This window comes from Trachemys scripta, chromosome 11 (genome assembly GCF_013100865.1).
Source record: "Trachemys scripta elegans isolate TJP31775 chromosome 11, CAS_Tse_1.0, whole genome shotgun sequence".
NCBI classification, from domain to species: domain Eukaryota; kingdom Metazoa; phylum Chordata; order Testudines; family Emydidae; genus Trachemys; species Trachemys scripta.
The window spans coordinates 48,510,597-48,529,026 of record NC_048308.1 but is presented as its reverse complement, the minus strand read 5'-3'; positions in this window follow the sequence as shown (position 1 = coordinate 48,529,026).

Below are 18,430 nucleotides of genomic sequence, written 5' to 3'. Positions count from 1 at the left end.
AGGGAGGGAGGGAGAGGAGGGGAGTGGTGTCAAGTTTCAGGAGGGGGAAGTGCAAGCAGGGCTCTGGCTCTGGCTTTTGGAGCACCGGCTGCTTTGTAAGCGCGCGCACGCTCTGCATGGGAGGGGGGAGGAGGGGAAGTCCGGACATTGACAAATTCCCCCCGGACGCTATTTTTAACCCGAAAAAGCCGGACATGTCCGGGGGAATCCGGACGAATGGTAACCCTAACTAAGAACATGAAAACTAATACAAAGCAATGAAATCAGTACCATTGGATAGTTGTTGAAATCCATTCAGCAATTTTTAAAAAAAAGTAATCAACATTCATTTATTGAGAAAGTGATATCATTTTCACTGTGAATGAGATAAAAAAAGGCTGCACTTCTTTAATACTGTAACTGAAAGTCAGTGTGTCCTTGCATAGATTTTATACAGTTGCATCGACCAAGGTGTTTTCTCAGCATTCTCGGCTTTATTTATTTATTTATTCAGCCAGCTCTGGTACAGCTACTGTAGAGAAGTCAGAGGTGTGTAACATTTCTAATGTCACAAACTTTGGGTTCCTCGTTTCAAACTCTTGAGTAGTCTAAACAGCCCCTCTCTCTCCTTTTTCAAGACATTCCAATATCCTGATTTTTTGTGAAATGTCTAACAGCTCTGCATTGTTTTTCCATTGAATAGCAGATGAAAGAAAACCAAAGGCCCAGCAGACTAAAAAATGTTCATTTCTTAAACACCCCGATCCTAATCATGCAAAGTGTGGTGCATCCTCATTAAATCACTCTGCAGGTTTAGGGCCCAAATTAAGCGCTAACAAATTTAACATGTCAAACTGCTCTCTCAGAACATGGGATCCATCAGTATTTGTGTAGTGAGGCATTTCCATCGTAGGAGGCAACAGAGGGTCCTGTGGCACCTTTGAGACTAACAGAAATCCAACCTCCTCCATCGTAGGAGGTTGCATTTTATAAGAATACCACACATTTTCATTTCTCTCACTTTCAAGCCATTTTCCCCTGTGTTTCCACATTGTAACAGGGGATACCTTATTCTCAGAAAACATTTCTAAAGGAAAGGCAATTAAAAAAAATCCCACTGCACTGTCTTTAAATCCCACTGCACTATTGTACATGCAATTTGTGCTCATCCAGCTGTGCTGGCAGTCTTTTTGCTAACATGAGTCATTGCCTGATGTTCTCAGAGTTGAGACTAACAGAATGTCTTTTCTCTTCTTTTGTTTTCATGTTATGGGCTGGAACATGAGGCTGAACATTTCTTTCTTTTTTTTTTTTTTTTTTGGAGGATTGTCAGTGGAGGATTGTCACGAATATCAGCCACATAAATATAAAGATGAACAGATATATTCCTGATGCTTATGGAATCATAGGACTGGAAGGGACCTTGACAGTTGTTTGTCCAACCTGCTCTTAAAAATCTCCAATGATGGAGATTCTACAACTTCCCTAGGCAATTTATTCCAGTGCTTAACCACCCTGACAGGAAGTTTTTCCTAATGTCGAACCTAAACCTCCCTTGCTGCAATTTAAGCTCATTGCTTCTTGTCCTATTCTCAGAGGTTAAGAAGAACAATTTTCTCCTTCCTCCTTGTAACAACCTTTTATGTACTTGAAAACTATTATGTCCCCCCTCAGTCTTCTCTTTTCCATACTAAACAAATTCAATTTGTTCAATCTTCCCTCATAGGTCATATTTTCTAGACCTTTAATAATTTTTGTTGCTCTTCTCTGGACTTTCTCCAATTTGTCCACATCTTTCCTGAAATGTGACATCTAGAATTGAACACAATACTCCACAATTGAGGCTTAATCAGCGTGGAATAGAGCGAAAGAATTACTTCTCGTGTCTTGCTTACAATACTCCTGCTAATACATCCCAGAATGATGTTCACTTTTTTTGCAACAGCGTTACACTCTTGACTCATATTTAGCTTGTGATCCACTATGACCCCCAGATCCCTTTCTGCAGTACTCCTTCCTAGGCAGTCCTTTCCCTTTTTACCATTTTGTATGTGTCCCATTTTATGTAGCCTGAGAGTGGAAACATCTATGAAACCTGGAGGCCATAGGCATATTAATATCCTAAATCAGTCCCCTGCTCCTAAGAGCTAGAATGCTATCCGCACTGGGAGAAGTATGGTGTAATGAGCAGACTAAACTTACTGGGATAGTGAAACCCAGGGAAGACTATTACTATTACTATTAAAAAGTGCGATACAGTACAAAACAAGGCTGAAATAATCATACACTTCAAATAGCTAATGTATGTACACAAATGTATTATGTGTGTGTTCTATCATGGTAATATAAGTTGGTTTTTGGGTCACTTACTGTGCCTTCATGAGTTCGGACATGACTAGAGCCTGATCCTAATTAGAGATTCTGGGTATTAGCACAATACTGAATGCTAATATTATTATAATCTTTAATTAGATGCTCTTTGGGGCAAAGAAAGTCCACTATGCTCTGTTTGTGTAGTGACTAGAAAAATGGGGAGGTATACTTGCTTTGGCCTGAGGCACTACTGTGATATTTATTATTAATCAAGTTTAATACAAATAGAGCCATAACTCTTTGTTAGAATGTTTGGATAGGATTTTCAGAGGTGCTTCTCACTGCCCTAACTCTGCTCCCATTGAATTACCCAACTGACTTCAGTGAGAAGAGAAATAGGCCAACACAGAGTGCTTTTGAAAACTGCATTCTCTACATGCAAGGGAGGGATGAAAATGTTATGATTTCATTATGTTTTGATAAGAAACCTAATTTAGATGATGCTTAATGAAATCGTGCCTGATTCTGATTTCACTTGCACTGGTTTTAAACAACTGCACTGCAATTCCATTAACATCAGTGTAGTGAATCATGATTTACACTGGGCAAATGAGATTAGAACTGGGTTCAGAGGGAAAATTGTCCTTGTGTAACAACTTTTCAGGGTGGGGGAAACATTAAGGATTTATTTCAGAGTAGCAGCCATGTTAGTCTGTATCCGCAAAAAGAACAGAGTACTTGTGGCACCTTTGAGACTAACAAATTTAAGGATTTATTGTGTTTATTTGAAGAAGCGTGGGTGGTTGTTGTTTTTTTTGCCACAAAAGACCTGTGATAAGAAAGGAAATAATGCACAACACTGCAAAAGGTAATATAATCTCTTAATAAATCACTTTATTAACCCTCCATCTTGCTGCTGTTTTTCCAGCCAAGTGAGGAAATCTAAAAGGACCTGTGGCAGCTAGAAAATGAGCTTGCAATGCGGGAGGCCAGAAAATGTGGGGTCTACTTCTGCATGTTTGGTGGTTTAGTCCAGAATTTACATAGTTACAATACCAACAGATACTAAAAAAACACAGAGAAGGGCCAATTTTCATCCCCAGGCAGCCTTGCAAATCCCTTAACTTCAACATATTTCACTAGAACAGGGGTCTCAAACTCGCCGCTTGGGGGCCATCTGTGGTCCGCAAGCCTCCCCAATGTGGCCCGTGAGGCTTCAGCAGTTTTGGGGCCAAGTCTCTCCCTTGGCCCCTCCTGCCACCCCCAGGCACTCCCCCCCCCACCCGAGGCGATTTAAAATGACCCGGGGCCCTGGCAGCACAGCGGAGCTGAGTGGCGTCTGCTTGCTCACTCCACATGTCTGCCGGCCCTCCCTGCAGCCTGGGGCGGGACAGGGCGGGGTGAGGCTGTGCCTCCGCACGCTGCCCTCGCCCCGAGCGCCCCTGCGGGCAATGGGAAGCTGTGGGAGTGGTGCCTGGGGACAGCAGCACACAGAGGACCCTGGCCCGCCCTGCCTTGGAGCCCCAGGTAAGCGCCACAGCACCCCCCAATCCCCTCCCAGAGCCCCACCCCCTTCCTGCCCCCAAACTCCCTCACAGAGCCTGAACCCCCTTCCCACACATCCCCAGCCCCCAAACTCCCTCCCAGAGCCGGCATCCCCACCTCCTGCCCCAGCCCAAAACGTGCACCCAGCACCCAAACTCCATCCCAGAGCCTGCAGCCCAGACCCCCTCCCCCACCCAAACTCCCTCCCTTAGCACAACCTCTTATACCTTCTGCACCCAAACTCCCTCCCAGAGCCTGCACCCCAATCCCCTACCCCAAACTCCCTCCCAAAGCCTTAGACAGGTGGGGGGCGGAGTTTTGGGGGGCAGGTTCTGGGCAGCATGAGCAACATTATTGGGCCGCTGGGAGGATTTGAGGACTGGCCCTGGCCCTAAGGTAAATTGAATTTGAGACCCCTGCACTAGAACAACATTTGGCCCACTGTGCCTGTATGTATTTTGGTAGGCGAGGGAATTCTTTATGGTAGTTCTGGCAACTATACCACAGCATCTGATGGTTCTCCAACAGTGCAATGTCACTGCAGGAAGCATCACCAATCGTCTGGAATTGAGAGGAATGCAATACTAAAAACAAACCAGCACCCATCGTTGTATGTTTGGAGAACAGAAAATATCTGCCTTAGAATGAGGTTCTGAAAACGCTAGTATTTGGACATACGCCAATTTTCCCTCTCTGTACAGTACCCTGTCTACAAATTACTTTCTAATTTAATCCTGAGTCATGTCTGACTCATTTCAGCCATGGAAACAATTCCCTTTGGTCAGCTGCAATCCTGGTTTGATAGGTTTTGAAAAGCTGAACTACTCTCAATTCAATGTGTTAATTGACACTCAGATTCACATTTCTTATACATATTAAATAGAGTATACACTGTTACTGTCAACATAGATTACATTCCCCACCAACAATGCACTTCTAACACTTACCTTGTTTCCCTCCCCTCGCCCCCCCAAACTCTACATAGGAAATGTACATGTACTCTAAAAGATAAAACAAACAGACACTGATCCCAGTTTTCAAATATGGGTTCCTAAACATGGGCCAGTTTTTCCAGTCTGGTACCCTAAAATTAGGTTCCTTAATCCATATTTCAGCCTCTATATAGAAGCAGCCTGAAAACAAGCCATGCATAGCCTGTTGCATGAGTTACATTGACTGAATCTTGCAAAGGGACCAATACCTTTTGACTTCCTTAAAGATTTGTTTTTTAGAAACCACACATCAAATGTTCACAAAACAACTCCACTAAAGTTCAGTGGAGACCTGTGCTAAGCTAAGGCTATTTAAAAAGCATTGTCCCTCCCCTCATGTGCCACCTTCCATGATCTTCCAAAACATTGCACTTGTTGTCTTCTAGTGCTCATGTCTTGACTTCCTTAACTCCTCACACTATGTTCTAGCTTAGGGAGGGCAGAAAGAGCTACCAGAAAGGACCCCTGTCCATATGGTCTTCATGGAAGTCAGGAAGCAGGCGGAAGAGCAGAAGATGAATAATTGAAATGGTTACTCATACTTCTTAGAATTGCATCAGAGGACTGAACTTTCACTTAGACACCACTTAGATTTACAAGATGTTGGAAATTCTCAAACCACCATTGCTGTCAGATTGAATTACCAGTGTTTCACATTCAACACAAAATGAAATATTAGCACAGATGAACAGAAACAGCATTACAAATTATGGGAAAATATGGGATTCTTGAAAAAAATGGTCTTACAGATTTCTTACCTTTCTCCACTTTTCTGGAAACAGAATAGAAATGACTCTCTTTATATGCTGTTATAACACAGTAAAACTACTGACAGACAACAGCAAAAAGGAGTGAATGAATAAATTCACAATAGTTTCAGGGGACTCAGAGCTATAGGGGAACACTTTGCCCTAGTCCAAATCAGGATTTGCCCATATGATTTAGTTGATCACATCTGGAAAGTGGACCAGTATTGCTCAAAATACATTAGAACAATTAATTAAAATCCTCCTTATTGTAACTCTATTGACCCTAATGGAATCACAGTAGGGTTGAATTTGACCTAGGATTACATTTTTCTGGAACTCATTTCTGTAATTCAGTACATCTTATAAAAATTAACTCCTTCTTGCATGATAGAGGAAGATCCAGTAACTCCTGATTATAGTTCTTAATTTGGCTTTGTTGGAAGAAAAAGATCATAGACTTGTATGGACTATGAGTAACATTTTTTCATTTAGAGTACAGAAAAATTTACTGTTCAATATTTGTGTTATATAGTGTAGTAAGAGGAGGCCCTGAGATATAAACCTTGGTATCAGAGGCCCAGTATGAGGCCTAAGGCCTGAACTAAAGTAATGATCAAGACTTTGCTAACATAAAGCAAAGTTAAGCAGTGAGCCAGAGGCAGGCCCTGTTCACAGAAGCTGGCAGGAAAAGGGCTGATGTTGCATAAATATATATTCACCTAGCAAAGTTAAAGTACAGAACACACTATACTGGAACATTCCACAGATAACACGGAACAGGCCAACCCATCCCAATGACAGGCGCAAAAGGGTAAAATGATGGATAGAGTTGTTTTGATCGAACCAATCTGTACAAGGTGAGAGGCGGCACCTTGCTACGTAGAGGGGTTGCACCTCAAAACGTCAGGAGTGATGTGTAACTTGTTTGTATCTGTGTATAAGAAGGCATCCCTGAGCGGTGTCTTTGTCCGGGTCCTTGCCAAGAGGCACTTTCTCGTAGTATGCCCTGAGTTAGGCTAAGAAACCTACAGGGAACTGCAATTGTATCCAAGGTCGCAATAAACCTAGTCGACGTGACTTTGCATCTTACTAGACTCTGTGGTTATTGGGGGTTCTCTTCGGGTCTGCTGTGTCAGCTATTTGCGCAAAGCTGGGGCAGCACACCTAGGGAACAGACGCACGCAGCAGAGTGATATCAACATAGGAGAAAGCAGAGCACCACACCAGTAGCATCTGACAACATACAGTACAATAATGTCAGAGTATTATCACCTTATTACAAAATATCACCAGTTCTATTTTGGACAGGATACTGTATGTGCTTATTCACTAGCTATGAATAATGCTCCTGGTAGGATTACATACGATGTGTCATACCACATTAGTCTAGTGATCCAAACCCAGTTAACAAGGCCATTACCAGATTTTCAGAGGAAACCCCTTAGTGGACAGTTATGGAAAAACCGATTCCAAGGGACGTTTTTCCCTCAATCTGTCAGTTAATAGCATATCCTCCTCAACATGCCATTCTTCCAGTTCAGTTGTAATTTGCTGTATCCTTTACTAGATACAGGAATACCTCTTTATTACAGACACCTTAGCAGCCATCTTCCTGAGCAGAGTCATTTCCAGTGCTAATTAGCTTTTCTCCAGTTTAAATAATCCCTCAAGCTTGTTAAATCTCTTTGCCAGCCATCTGATTCTACTTTGGCTAAGGTAGAGCCCTACCCTTTTGTATACTGTGCATTTTCCCCATAGAAGTTCTCTGATGCCTAAAAATCCACCCTCTTCATACTATCCTCTTCCCCTCAATTCACTGAGACTCTGAAGTGTCTCCACTAGCCTGCTCTAAGAGCAGAACATGAGAAAAAGCTACCACAGAGGTTTTGTGACAAATTCCGGCTGAATGTTCTGTATGGTTTAATATTAACATTTGGGTTATGTGAGATGAAAAAGGCCCAAAGTTTTACCATGGTGGAATGTGGCAGATTAAGAGAGGTTGAATCACATCTCATTTGTCACCACCATATGAACTAATATGCAGTTAGTGAATCAAATTTTATAACAATGTTTTTTTAATGCATGTTCTTTACATTAGTATTCATGTTTCATTTGTGTGATATTAGAAGTATCCTACTGCTATTAATAGTGTCTTACAACTGTTTAGTGCATATGCAGGAAAATGCCAATATCCCCAGGTGTTTCGCTGAAGTTTCACATAACTGTATGTCACATCACACTTCACTCAGAATAGTGTCTAGAAAGAAGCTTAATCATGCCACACCATCACTGGTGTAATGCCTCAAAAATTGTCCTGGTTTATAGATAGTTAAGAGAGACTGATCCTTCCCCTACAATCCCCTTCCACACCCAGAGGGTTTTTCATAAGTATTCCATAAACCACATCTTGCTTTCTGGGTACCTAGGGATTATTGAAAGTACTCAGGAGGCAATGCTGCAAGCGTGGACTAGAGTGTTGGCGTGGTTAAACTGAACCCAGACAGGGTGTCTAGTATGGACATGCATTATTGGTACAAACACCAGTGTAATCCTGGGGTCAGATTATCTAACCTGCTGAGTAACCACAGCTTCAAGTAGGATTAGGAGTGCACCGTACTTCTGAAAATCAGTTACCACAAGGTCAATCCTGTTATGTAGATACATTCATGTAATATTAATGCACTTTTCTACAGTCCTATCAAGGCCTGTCTGTCTTGAAGACTGTAAAAACTATTGCTTCTGTAGTTGGAGAAGGACAAAGAGCTTTGTAGAGGATTTTGTCAAAGTCACTGCAATAAGGAAGAAAAATATTCTTTTCCATATAATGGAGTAAGGTCCAAGATATACCATTGTGCACACATCACAAGGTGACCCTAAATGGAATTACAGAGGTTTTTTTTTTTTTATTGACCCATGTTTGTCATATTAGTTCATGAAGATAAGACAAATACAATATCTAATAAATCTGAGGAAGCCTTTATGGAGCTCTACCAGGTGGATTTTAAATGGTAAACTGATGCGGCAACAGCTGTGGTGGAACAAATAACTTAAGTCTGCTGGGATCATGATATGGTTTTAATTTCCATACTTTTTCTCCTGTTATTTGTGTTACTAAGTCTCAAAATCCTCTGTCTGATTAAAAACTGCAACATAGGTTCAGAAACATTGTATCCATATATTTTCTTTTTCTTTAGTTTTTTTTAATATGCTCTATGAGAGCAATTTTTTAAAATGTTTAAGTTGATTGTTTTAGTGCATTAATTACTACTGTGTTATTTGTACTTGTCTATATTGATATCTGTATACACACATGGTTCTTGCTATTTAGATTGGGATATATTTAAGAGATTAGAATATGTATTTGTCTTCTTATATTGGCCATACATTTTATTGCTGTTCCAAGCCTGTCTTGGGGGCAGGATAGCAATTAATTTTTTATGCATTTGTTTCTTTTTTAAAAGTCTCTTGCTGTTTTCTTGTGCATTTGCAAACAAACTAATATGTGAATACAACCAGCTTATTCCCTTCCTACTGAGAGGAAATCATGCGGCTCTCCTCACAGAGATACTGCTACATAATCCTGCTTGAGAGTAGTGTTTGCAGCTAAGCAGAAAAAGATGTGAGCCCATTGTGACACTTGACAGATCCTAGGAGAAGCCAAGGACACCCCCTTGTCCTATATCAGCTCTGGCCCCTGAGGTGCAACTCAAGTGGATCCATTGCAACAAGGACTTACTCTAGTTACAGCAGCCCCTAAGCCCCCAGGTTAATGCAGTTCAGGTCACTATAACATTTCAGGGGGATTATCTATGGAGTTGGATAATGCACTTCCCTGGCACGTTACTCCTGGGTTCCCAGTATGCATCCCCTTCCCTCTGTGCAACCTGGACTATGAAAAGAGCACCCCACAAGAAAAAGAAATGCCATGGAAGTGGCTCAGACCCCTTCCACTCAGGGAAAGGAAAGATCCATGCTTGCAGCGTCCCCTCCCTGCACAGATGTATTTGGGACAATCCAGCCCACCAATGTTAAATATGGTGGTGCTATATGCCATCATATACCGCACATGCCAGAAACTTCAGTTGTTCTAAAGACGATTTGTGCCACTCTGCCTGTGCAATGCAGCTACAAAGCTGATTTAGCCATCTACTCAGGGACTCCCAGCACAGGGGTGGGTATCTGGAGACTAGTATGGTCAGGCAATGGGGGCACAGTCGGAGCAATCTCCAGCACTTTAACTTGTACAAGGGGCCAAAACAACCTGCTCCAATATAAGGAAGTGTAAAGGCTGCAGGCAGCCACCTTTGTCCTCTTGTTTAGGTCCTGCTCTGAGCAGAGCTGGGGCAAATCTGAAGACTGAGTCCCACATTGCCGAGAGATTATAACTGCCTCTTGGAATTTAGAAGTACAACACTCATTTTTTACATTATAAAAAGGTTTGAATCTCCATGGTAGTGAGATTTATATCCTGCAGGAAAATGCAAAGGTGCTGGGACTAGAGGTGCTGCCGCACCGCCTGGCTTGAAGTGGTTTCCCATTATATGCAGGGTTCACATTGGTTCAATGGCTCTCAGCACCCCCACTATACAAATTGTTCCAGCACACCTGGGAAAATGGTTATTGATGAATAAGCGACCTGTCACTTTTCTTCACAGCTACATCAGTTTGAATATGCAAGTATGGATTTTTTTTATTATGGAGCAAAAGATTAATATTACTTCCTGGAACAGAACTGGTCTGAACAGAACAGAACTGATCTGAACAGAAGATCTGTTTCTTCAAGGACAAGATTTTTTTTTTGTTTGTTTGTTAATCTATACCAAGAAACTTATTTAAATGGTAAAGAATTAAAAAACAAACAAAACCAACCCAACCCAGCCAAACCTACTAAACAAAATTTTTTAAAGATTGGGATTTTAGGTGTTATTTACTCAAGAAGTAAAGCAGAGAGTGGGGGGGGGGGAGGTGCAGCTATCCTATTTAGTAAAAAATGCTGATCAGATATGTGGTGGACCATTGCATGTGCAATTATGGAATAAAGTGGCAAATGTCAAAAATGGATATTATGGAATTATTGATTTTCTTTTTACATTTGAGACACCAAAGCAGATTTATCCTGGTCTTAATCAACTATAAAGCTGTAAAATATTTTAAAATCTTTAATCCACTAAAATAATTAATCCATCTGGAAAATAATTTACCTTCTACTCAATGCCACTTCAGATACAGTAAAAGAATGATTTATTTTTAGACTGTAAACCTGAATTAATACAGGATCAACTTTAGAAGGGATTAAGTCTCATATTGTGATCCGTTTAAAAATTAAGGACCCAAACCTTCACCTAGTTTGTGATAAAACTCCCATTGAATTTTACAGGAGCTGGATTGGGCCTATAAAAGTAATGCTGAAAGCAACCCTGTAAGGAGATGAAGTCTGAGGCTTGATTCTGCTTTCATTTAAACCAGACCAAAACTTAAGTAATTCAAATGTAATTGAGCTACCTTACTGTAAAACTAGTGAAAGAAGAGAATAAGGGTCAATATGCTTCATTGTTGAAATATCAAATGTATTTTGCTTCCCAATATCTCTGGGCAGTAGTTTACAAAAGTGAACCTTCACGAGTCCATGTTTTCTTTCAGATCAGTCAGTTTTTATCAGCTTTGCAAGCTAGAAGAAAAATAATTCTGATAAACTGTCTAGTTAGGAAGAAAACATTTTTTTAAAGAAGAGGATGAGCTATTTCAACACGTAGAATAGTAATCTTGTTTATAAAATATTTCAGCTAAAATATAAATATTCTATAAGGAATGACAGAGCAGTCTCCTATAGTCAAGCTAAATTTTAGACAGATATTTATCCTTCTATACATATTTCAGCAAATTATCTAAAATTCCAGGGAATCAAGGAACAAGTAATTAAACTGAAAAGTGTAAGGGACAAATTAAATTGATTGTAAAGCATATTGGACATGTAAAGTGATATATAAATATTAGTGGAGATATTAAGTAATATTCAGTGTTATATAAAATTTGTGTATGGCTAAGAAATACAATGAGTTCTAAATAGTATTTCTCTGAAACTTCATGATTACACTTAGAATTAGAAATCTTATTAGAAAGATGAACAAACTAGAAAAACAAGCAAAGAGCATGACACAGCTGGGAAAGTTTCTGAGAAAAATCTGCTGATGTTGTTGTTGCAGCTATTAATATACCGAAAAAATAGAAGGCATTTAGAAATGATTATGCTGTTGAACACCGTAAAAATGTTCAGAGTCCACCTGGCTTCCAAGTTTTGAACAATTTTGTTATGGTATTGGTAAGGGCAGGGCAGCTGCTAGGTTATAAAGAAGGAGGTGATGTGCTTTGAAGTTTTCATTACTTTCACACAGAAACTGAGGCCTAAAGTTGCACAGTAACTATAGGCCAGTTTTCATGATTAACCAGGATTGTAGGATTTATGCAAAGATCATAGCTACCAGATTGGGAAAAAAATGGTCAAAAGCATGATTATTTGTACTGTGGTAACACCTAGGGATCTCAGTCATAGAGCCCATAGTTCTAATCACTGTAGGAACACGTATGAGAAAGACAGCCCCTATCCAAGGAGCTTACAGCCTGTATAATGTAGGATGTACTCAGAGCAAGCAGGGTCTGGGGTTATTCCCCAAGTTGCTCATGGGGGGGAAGTTTTGCATATAAATCTCACCCTTCTCATGATCAGCACTGCTCCCTTCCTTCCCCAGCACATCTCATTTGCCAGACCAAGACCCTTTAAGTGTACACCATGGATCTTGGGTCCATGAAGTGGGAACGTTCAGAGACTGGGTGCAGGAAGAGGTTCGCTGGGGTTAGGGCATTAGGGTACATACTTAATTCCCCTCCTGCTCATATGGAGATTTCCTCAAAGAGATGATACAGTCACCAACTGTATTATATTTTCTGGGAGCCACCTTCTTGGGAGCACTAGGGACAGAAAGGCAGACATGCTCTACACCAGGCACAGAGCTTCTCTGTGGAAGGACCTGGTCTCCCACTAGACTCTTTGGTATCTGCCAGGTTAGAGATCTGATACCATGGCCATTCCTATTACTGCTCACTACTGCATGCTGCAGCTCAACCCTCCAGTGTAATGATTGTGTGGTACTTCACAAAGAGATCCTTTCAGAGATTATTTCTCCTACAGTCATGCCTTCCACAGGGTGTACTGTAGGAGACAATCATCTGGGCCAGAACATTTTAGAAATAGATAGCACCCAGAAGTTAAGTTTGCCTGTAGCTTGTCTATCTTCTGACATGGGTGGGGGGTATTTTGATTGAGTTTACAGTCCAAGTAGAGACTTGAGAACACTATAGGTTGATGGCTATATCACTGACAATTTACGATTAAAAAAGTGTCTTGATACAAGGACGACCCTTTCCCACTTTGTTATTTTTTATTAACACTGTAGAAAAATGCAATGAGATCCTAGTAGAAAAGTTCAAGGAATGATGGCGAATCATAATCAATACTAAAACATCTCACTATATACAGATGATTCATAATAACACTGATAATTCCCATCAAATTTAATAAAAAAAAAGACACAGTAGATTGGGTCCCCAGTTATACACTCCTGGTGACAAAACTGTAATGTTTGGTCAAACCTTAAGTATATTGCCATCTCAAGTGCATTCCAATAGATAAACAAACAGGATTAAATTGCATAAAAATAGGAGGAGTCAATAGTCTATCAGGCAAATATTAGGGCTAAATTTTCTTGTAAATTATTCCCTACTTTGTCCCCCAAATTATTTTCATGTTGGACCTACTTGATGATGGGGAAATTAACATAATTAAAAAACCCTCAAAGCTAGCATCTGGGTTGGTCAAATTCTAAGCTGAAAAGAGACTTCCCTTTCACTGGATGAGTTCTATTATTCACTCTCTAGGGAGTATCACAGAAGGAGAACATACAGTTATTCCTGTAACTAATGAAAACAGATATACCCGACCTGCTAATTGTTATTTCATCTATCTGCGGTGGACACATGGATCTTCAACATAATCAATCACTTGTGTTATCATCCCTACGTACACCTACCCTGAGGCTGGCCTGGGTCAGCTGACTCGGGCTCACAGGACTAGGGCACTGGGGCTGAAAAGATGCTGTGTAGGCACCAGCCCATGCCTGGATTACACAGCAATTTTTCAGCCCCAGAGCCCTAGCCCCATGAGCCCAAGTTTATCATCCCTGTGTAGACACTCTTTGGTTCAATCCTTCAGTGACATGGAACCGCACTGTTGGTAGTGTTATTGGCCCATTGATATCAATGGAATTTCACACTGATCTCATTGCAGGATCAGAGCCTTAGATTTATTTTACCGAGGTAATACATCTGGAACAACTCTCTGAACTAATCCAGAAGGCCACTACCTTCCTTCAAATCCCACCTGCAGACCCATTTCTGCCATGACTCCTATGAGAAATCAGCATTCATCGCCATGGTAGCTCAAGCTCAGATACACTGAAGTAGTTAGTCCTCACAACCGCCTCGTGAAGTGGGGAAGTAAGACATTTGAGGCTTCTCAGGCTAGGTCTACACTACCCGCCTGAATCGGCGGGTAGAAATCGACCTCTCGGGGATCGATTTATCGCGTCCCGTCGGGACGCAACAATCGATCCCCAAATCGGCGCTCTTACTCCACCAGCGGAGGTGGGAGTAAGCGCCGCCGACAGAAAGCCGCAGAAGTCGATTTTGCCGCCGTCCTCACAGCGGGGTAAGTCAGCTGCGATACGTCGAATTCAGCTACGCTATTCACGTAGCTGAATTTGCGTATCTTAAATCGACTCCTCCCTGTAGTATAGATGTACCCTCAGACATCTTTAAGCTATGTTGCATATCTGAGAAGAGTGAACATTTGGCAGCAGGTTAGGATAGGTCATACTGGGGCACTTATTAGAGATTGTAGGATATTTTTGACTGCTGTTGGAGGTAAAATAGTCAGGGAGCTTGTTATATTAGAATGTTAAGGAGGATTTCAGAACTTGGAAAATTCGAAGGGCAAGTGCCATACCAGGACCCAATGCAAAGGGAGCAAGTGCCATATGAATTTTTCAATGAGGATCAAGGCAAGTTATGGCAGACACTCTGCTCGGAAATCATGGGTAGAGTACATATTGGAAACATGACAGAGGTAGTATCAAGAAGCAGGACCCTGTGTACCTGAACACTTGGCATATCCCTAGGGCCAGCTCCGCATAAAGCATCATCTATTTATCTTCTGAATGCTAGTCTGTACTGTTTCTGAACTAATGGACAAATTTCAGTCTAATAAGATAAAATTATGCATATATGGTGGAATTTGGATTTCACTTATCAATATTCATAGTGTAGTGATAATATGGCTATACTGAGGGGAGAAAATATTTTCCCAGATTCATAATGTCGGTGATGTCTTTGCCACCACTTGTTCTGATAAGTGAAGCATTTAGTTGTAAAGATTAGAATGGGAATTAATTTATTTGAAGGTTTCAAAATGTAGAAATAAATTCACTTAAATGGAAATAAGGAATGTTACAACTAGTTGGAATGCCAGTTACAGCCAGTTATTATTGACTAATCTACCTTGCCATTCAAAATGCCTAGCAGAACTTATTCTGACCTTTTTGCCACATAGACATGGAGATGTTGCTTGCATACATGTCTTATTTTGGAGAGTGGGTACTGTTTTAGTGGTCTGAACAGGGTGACCAGTCAGATATATTATATATCAGATGGTTATTAATCCATTTTCCCCTCTTGGCAGGAATCTTGTAAGGATGTTTGATTATGCTCTATCTTTAAGAAAAAGATCAGTGAACAATGTTAACAAATTTGACTGAGCCACTTTTCCAGCTCTAGCTCTGCATGATTCCCCCCCCCCTTTAAATTACACTGAAAGTCAAACACAACCAATGCAATAACAAACTGGTCTCTTAAATTTCATTTTCAAAGAGAAAACATTCTTAAGATATCTAACTGGACTTTTGAGGATACGTTTGCCAGTAAGTAGACCAGAATTTATCCATATCATGTGTGATTTATTAATTTTTTTGTTGGGGAAAACATTTTTAAGATTCACTCAATTATGGGGGGGAAATTTCCATTAAAAAGTGCGTACTAACACACTGCGTGAAATAATATGACCAAATGATTCAAAGTCATCATGTCATTATACAGCTAATGGACTTATAACTTTAATAGACAAATTAATAAAACACCCATAGCAACTATTATCAAGTACCTGTCCTAGGAAGGGGTGAAGAGGATGTAACACCATAACAATTACATCTTAACAACTGGTTCAGCTTTTCCACTGTCACAAGACTGATTCCACTGAAACATATCCCTCAAATGCTCCTTCCTCATAGGATTTTATATGACAGGAAAATTTCCATCAGTGGCATGTTAGCACTTTAGGAATATCTATACAACCTCATACAGCCAATAATCCACTATGTACTACATGATATATTTGCCATGAAGTGGGGCAAAAATCTTTAACATAAATGTTGAACATCAATCACACCTTTGCAAACTCTGTAACAGCAATGCCCCAGCTGATTGTATCAAAAGGTTGTCAAGGACAACGTAAATAAAAAGGCAACACGCCTTACCACCTACAGGAACTTGGAATAGATGTAGTTTTAAGCAAGACACATTCCTTCTGGTTTCATTGACCTGGCCTCATTCCAAAGCCAAGTTATACATTATAGCAAGAAAATGACATTTTTATAGGGCAACTTTTAAGGAAGGCTGCCTTTAACAAAGAAATGTTTAGATACAACCACACTCTATTAAAGTGTCCTTATTATACACCATCCTGATGTGTAGTTACTGCATTCTGGCTCTCATCTTCATTGAAGTGCATTTATAAAAATCTTATAGGCCTTTACGTTTTCCAACAGCAACATTTTGGCTTTGATTGTCGGCTTTTTGGATAGTATTTTGTTCTTGCAGTTGTACACGGTACTCTCACAGACATGTGGAATGGACCTTCTTTGTATAGCATTCACTCCAGATTAATTATGAACATATGGCTGCAGTTTAATTTATAAAAAAGATCATCATCTGGTGATTGTTCTGTCTTCTTAGAAAAGAGCCAAACTTTGGATCACAGATCCATGGCCCAAATTTTTATGATCTGCCAAAAGCTTATTAGGGTTTTTTGGCCTTTTATTTAGGAAAATATGAAACAAGTTGGTAACTTGAAAGCACAATAAAACCTTAAAACAATAGTCATATGGTATTTCATTCTGGAACAAGTTGTGGATGGCTGTAACCATTTTCTTTTGAAAATCTACCTATGTACTGTTAAGGAAAAAAGGTGAAAATTTACCATAAACCGAACAGCCAGTGCTTGAATTCTGCATATATGAGAACTAGATCCTGATATACACTTGGCTTTGAATATACATACCCCTCGCACCCATTCTGATCATTCAACAATCTCAGCTCAAATGATAGTTCAATATGAATATATTCATAATTTAAAGTTCAGTTGGGATTTTCAAAAGTAGCAGAAGAGAATTGAGGGGAAAACCAGCATAATGTAATGCCAATAAAGTCAGCAAGATTCATAGATGCATGGAGTCCAAGGCCAGAAGGGATGACTGTGATCGTCTAGTCTGACCTCCTGTACAACCAAAGCCAGAGAACTTTCCCAAAATAATTCCTAGAGCAGATCTTTTAGAAAAACATCCAATCTTGACTTAAAAATTGCCAATGATGTAGAATCTAGCATGTTCCAATGGTTAATTATATTCACTGTTAAAAAGGGAGAGGGAGCCTGAACCAGGAAGAGCAGGGACTTGAGCCAGATTAGTGGACCAAAGAAACATTCCTCATATAAGCATGGGTTCCCCTATCATTTCAGCTGGAGCTCTATATTGTGGAAGGGAAATCCAAGCACAAACTGCGCACCTTGTGAGCATTTTCTTATCCCATTTTGTCCTTTAGATAGGTATTTTAACAAGGACTAAAGGTTTTTCATTCTCTTCTCCACTCTTCACACTCCACATTTTTCACAGGAAATGTCAATGACTGATAAATCCATTCAGATTTAAGTCTAGGTGATGGGCTCAAGCTCTCCAAAACAATAGAGGCATATTCTACATTGTTGCTTGTATAGAGAAAATCTTCTGAGATACCAGTCAAGATGAGGAGGGAAAACAAAACGGAAACAAATATATATAAAATGGCAGTTCATCAAAACATTTCTGGGTACCAGTTAAACTCAGTCGTATATGCAGTAAACTATAGCAACAGGAAAATTCATATTATATGGAAGGGTGAAGACCATGTGAGTAACTTGAGAGAACCCAATTTTGTGATATTTCCACACCATAATGCTTCTGATAACATGAATCCATATTAGGGATTTAAAAATATCTCTATTTCGGTTTGTGTCACATACACCGAATAAAAGTATCAGACATATATTCTATGTTTATTTTGAGATTTTCTAAAGTCAGTTTGGTACTATATTACCTTGACCTTCACAATATTCTTTCATTTTTAATTGGATGTCATACTATTCCTGTTCCAAATAAATTATGTAATGCATCCCACAAGGAGACATTTCAACAGTATGTGTCTGCCAGGAAATCTTGAAAATGTGGTCTTTTCACAACTTTGGTTGGATCAACATCCAGTTGTAAGGCAGAAAAGTTAACATTTTTAACCATAAATTAACAACCATAAATTTAACCATAAATTAACAACAACAACAAAAAACAACCCCAAAAGATATTCTGGTGTTATATCTGCTATTCACGCCTTGAAAGCTTTAGCTACTGATTCTTTGCACTCATGCTAGATATAGAAGTG